We start from the raw sequence: 5606 nt of genomic DNA, 5'->3' as shown, positions 1-5606 counted from the left end.
TCCATAGGGAGTCTGATGTGGACTCCTCAGTGAAAGTGTTACTGATCAGCATTTGTTTTTACTAGTGGGTGTATATGCTGCAGTATTCAAAAGGACTCATGGGCAAACCTCAAGAGGGTTGGGTTTGGATTGGAAAAGCTTCCGGAAATTATGTAGCTTTTCCCAATGTTACCTAACCATTTAGATGGAAATCTTGTGTGTAAAGCATAGAGTTTATCCTGCAATGATTTGGACTTCTGGTTTGAGAGATACTATGAGAATTTTTTTTGTCTTGTAGTATGTTGTCTTGTAGTAGCCTTTCCAACTACAACTAGGGTGTTAAGAGATATGTGAAAACAGCCTCAAAAATAAATGTAACCAAATTTCATTATCCCACATCCTTCCCTCCACCGCCTCTCATCCCCCCAAAAATTCCTAGTTCAAGTTCATTTAGAATTCTGGACAAAAGTTTAAATTTTTTTTGTCCAGAGCAGGGTCATCGATCCTAATTGCAGGTTGCTAAAACATTGACTTGAAGTTGTCTCAAACAGTATAACCAAACTTTTCTGTGAGGGGTTCTGAGATGCCTTGTCTCAGTTTCCATATTCTGACAAGTTGAACATCTGATTGGATCTGGTTGGCCAGTGGGACTGGAACTGATGAGATAAGAGTCTATGTCACTACCCTGTGAAATAGTCTCCTGGGTTAGACTCTTTCTACTTAACGGGATACTGACAAGATTAAAAATATATACCCATTTTACCAGAAAACCCACACTTTAAAAGTATTCAGTCCAAGGAATTTGTAAATTAAAATCTATATACCTTCTCCACACATTTAAAACATTTTATTTAAAAATAATAGTAAGTACAGTATACATATTTATGATTATATGGGCAGAACTGATGCACATTGGAAATAATACTTTTAGAACTGCAGACAGAAATATAACCTCAAGGGACATGGCAGATTAGCCCTTGTGGATATGTGACCTATACAGAAAGAACAGAAAAAGAAATGCTAAAATGCTCTATTACTAAATATAAACAGCATATGAAGTGACTGCTATTTTCATTCCTATTCTGTTTGGAATGAGAAATAGGAAGAGATGGACGAATAACTCCATGTAGCTTTTTTTGTCCGTTAATACTGAATGCTGTGTTTTCTGGCTAGGATTATTTCAGACATCCTGATTATTAATTATTATTATTATTATTATTTATTATTAATACTGGGGTAGCATCTAAAAATCCTAGAGATAAGAGCTCCATTGTGCCCAGTACTGTCCACACATAAAACAATAGAAGATTCTGTTACCTTGTGTTGTTGTCTTTTACCTTAACCCTAGAGTAGTCAAATTGATTTCAGAGGGACTACTCATGGAGTAAAAGACTACTCAACAGCATGCTGGTGGAAAAATTTTGAATGAAACGTTGTCTGGTTGAGAAACTAGGTTTTGTCAAAATCATAAGAACATAAAAACGGCCATAGTGGGTCAGAACAATGGTCTATCTAGCCCAATAGCCTGTCTTCCGACGAGCCAGTGCCAGGTGCTCCAGAGTGAATGAACAGGACAGGGCAATTTATTGAGTGATCCGATCCCAGCTTCCCCAGCCAGAGGCTTAGGGACACCAGAGCATGGGGTTGTAGCCCTGACGATCTTGGCTAATAGCCATTGATGGACCTGTCCTCCATGAACTTATCTAATTATTTTTTTCAGAGTAGCAGCCGTGTTAGTCTGTATTCGCAAAAAGAAAAGGAGTACTTGTGGCACCTTAGAGACTAACAAATTTATTAGAGCATAAGCTTTCGTGAGCTATAGCTCACTTCATCGGATGCATTACGATCGAATGCATCCGATGAAGTGAGCTGTAGCTCACGAAAGCTTATGCTCTAATAAATTTGTTAGTCTCTAAGGTGCCACAAGTACTCCTTTTCTTTTTTCTAATTATTTTGTGAGCCCAGTTATAGTTTTGGCCTTCACAACATCCCCTGGCTATGAGTTCCACAGGTTTGCTGTGCGTTGTGTGAAGAAGTACTTCCTTATGTTTGTGTTAATCCCGCTGCTTATTAATTTCATCAAGTGACCCCCTGTGTTTCTTGTGTTATGTGAAGGAGTAAATAATACTACTTTATTCACTTTCCGCACACCACTCAAGATTATACAGACCTCTGTCATATCCCTGCCCCCTTTAGTCATCTCTTTTCTAAGCTGACCAGTCCCCAGTCTTTTCAACCTCTCCTAATATGGAAGCTGTTCCAAACCCTTACTCAAAATTTTTCTCAGGAAAAAATTGACTTCGGCAGAGTTTTTCATTGTGGGGGCGGGGGGGGGAATCAAAATGAAATGAAATCTTTATTTCAGTTTGACCAAAGAGAAACATTAATATATTGCTACATTTGCCTGATACACCTTAGTGACTCATAGGAGTTGGGGTCCCAGGTTGTTCATGCCCCATTCTGCCCTATGGGCCTGGCTCTCTTGCCAGACTACATATTTCACCCCAAGTGTTCCCCTGTTGAAATTCCATTTTCCAAACAACTCTACTCAGTGTGAATATGGGTGGCAGATTATGACCCAAAAAACTCCAGGGCTACATGCCCAGAGCTCAATGCCCCTGTGCTTAGAGAATGGAGGTCTAAATAATGCCAGAAATTGGCACAACAGCTTAGGTTCTAAGGGAAAATGACCTGTATAAAAACAAAAGCTAGGACAGCTGTGTTGCTTAGAAGTGCCCTTTGAAGCTGAGAGGTTCTGTGGACCCAGTGTAGATGTACTGTACAAATATACATGTGTGGTTCTGCAAGTTTGACTCACACTTTAGAAAAAGGCTCATACTTCAACCTGAATCAGTTTTTGTTTTCAAACAGTCACTGATATAAGGTGATTTAAAAAAACCAAACCAAACCATCACCATGAAAGGTTTTCCTCCTTTCCCCCCCGCCCCTGCTGCTGGTGATGGCTTATCTTAAGTGATCACTCTCCTTACAGTTTTCATAGTAGCAGCCGTGTTAGTCTGTATTCGCAAAAAGAAAAGGAGTACTTGTGGCACCTTAGAGACTAACAAATTTATTAGAGCATAAGCTTTCGTGAGCTACAGCTCACTTCATCGGATGCATCTGATGAAGTGAGCTGTAGCTCACGAAAGCTTATGCTCTAATAAATTTGTTAGTCTCTAAGGTGCCACAAGTACTCCTTTTCTTTCTCCTTACAGTGTGTATGATAAACCCATTGTTTCATGTTCTCTGTGTGTGTATATAAATCTCCCCTCTGTTTTTTCCACCAAATGCATCCGATGAAGTGAGCTGTAGCTCACGAAAGCTTATGCGCTAATAAATTTGTTAGTCTCTAAGGTGCCACAAGTACTTCTTTTCTTTTTGCGAATACAGACTAACACGGCTGCTACTCTGAAACCTGCCATTATGCAAGGCACTGAATTTAGCCATATAGAGTGGAAATCTGTCAACTTCATGAAAAAACTCATACAGATACAGACAGACATCATCTTCCTCTCCAAATGCAAACAGATGGACATCATACCGAAAGGACTGAAGGTAAAAAATCCATTACAATCACATACCACACAGACTATGCTGACAGCTTGTGCCACACACTCTCAAAGAAACTGCAGAACCACCTGATCAACATCCTCTACAGCAAACAGGGAAAGATTAAGAATGAGCTCTCAAAATTGGATACTCTCATAAAGAACCAACTTTCCACACAAACTTCCTCGTGGCTGGACTTTACAAAAACTAGACAAGCCATTTACAACACACACTTTGCTTCTCTACAAAAGAAAAAGGACACTAAGCTATCTAAACTACTACCTGCCACAAGGGGCCACAACAATGGTTCCCGTAACCCACCCAGCAATATTGTTAATCTATCCAACTATACTCTTAGCCCAAAAGAAGAATCTGTCCTATCTCGGGGCCTCTCCTTTTGCCCCTCCACCCCCACGAACATGATACAGTTCTGTGGTGACCTAGAATCCTATTTTCGATGTCTCAGACTCAAGGAATATTTCCAACACACCTCTGACCAACATATTAACCCACAGAGACCTTCCTACCAACACTACAAAAAGAAGGATTCTGGGTGGACTCCTCCTGAAGGTCGAAACAGCAGCCTGGATTTCTACATAGAGTGCTTCCGCCGACGTGCACGAGCTGAAATTGTGGAAAAGCAGCATCGCTTACCCCATAACCTCAGCCATGCAGAACACAGTGCCATCCACAGCCTCAGAAACAACTCTGACATCATAATCAAAAAGTCTGACAAAGGAGGTGCTGTCGTCATCATGAATAGGTCGGAGTATGAACAAGAGGCTACTAGGCAGCTCTCCAACACCACTTTCTACAAGCCATTACCCTCTGATCCCACTGAGAGTTACCAAAAGAAACTACAGCATTTCCTCAAGAAACTCCTTAAAAAGCACAAGAACAAATCCGCATAGACACACCCCTAGAACCCTGACCTGGGTTATTCTATCTGCTACCCAAGATCCATAAACCTGGAAATCCTGGACGCCCCATCATCTCAGGCATTGGCACCCTGACAGCAGGATTGTCTGGCTATGTAGACTCCCTCCTCAGGCCCTTCGTTACCAGCACTCCCAGCTATCTTCGAGACACCACTGACTTCCTGAGGAAACTACAGTCCATTGGTGATCTTCCTAAAAACACCATCCTAGCCACTATGGATGTAGAAGCCTCTACACCAACATTCCACACAAAGATGGACTACAAGCTGTCAGGAACAGTATCCCCGATACTGTCACGGCTAACCTGGTGGCTGAACTTTGTGACTTTGTCCTCACCCATAACTATTTCACATTTGGGGACAATGTATACCTTCAAATCAGCGGTACTGCGATGGGTACCCGCATGGCCCCACAGTATGCCAACATTTTTATGGGTGACTTAGAACAACGCTTCCTCAGCTATCGTCCCCTAATGCCCCTACTCTACTTGCGCTACATTGATGACATCTTCATCATCTGGACCCATGGAAAAGAAGCCCTTGAGGAATTCCACCATGATTTCAACAATTTCCATCCCACCATCAACCTCAGCCTGGACCAGTCCACACAAGAGATCCACTTCCTGGACACTACGGTGCTAATAAGCGATGGTCACATAAACACCACCCTATATTGGAAACCTACTGACCGCTATTCCTACCTACATGCCTCTAGCTTTCATCCGGATCATACCACTTGATCCATTGTCTACAGCCAAGCTCTGCGATATAACTGCATTTGCTCCAACCCCTCAGACAGAGAGAAACACCTACAAGATCTCTATCATGCATTCCTACAACTACAATACCCACCTGCTGAAGTGAAGAAACAGATTGACAGCGCCAGAAGAGTACCCAGAAGTCACCTACTACAGGACAGGCCCAACAAAGAAAATAACAGAACGCCACTAGCCATCACCTTCAGCCCCCAACTAAAACCTCTCCAACGCATCATCAAGGATCTACAAGCTATCCTGAAGGACGACCCATCACTCTCACAGATCTTGGGAGACAGGCCAGTCCTTGCTTACAGACAGCCCCCCAATATGAAGCAAATACTCACCAGCAACCACACACCACACAACAGAACCACTAACCCAGG

Source organism: Dermochelys coriacea, chromosome 14 (genome assembly GCF_009764565.3).
Source record: "Dermochelys coriacea isolate rDerCor1 chromosome 14, rDerCor1.pri.v4, whole genome shotgun sequence".
In the NCBI taxonomy this organism is placed as follows: domain Eukaryota; kingdom Metazoa; phylum Chordata; order Testudines; family Dermochelyidae; genus Dermochelys; species Dermochelys coriacea.
Note: the sequence above shows the minus strand (reverse complement) of the source record.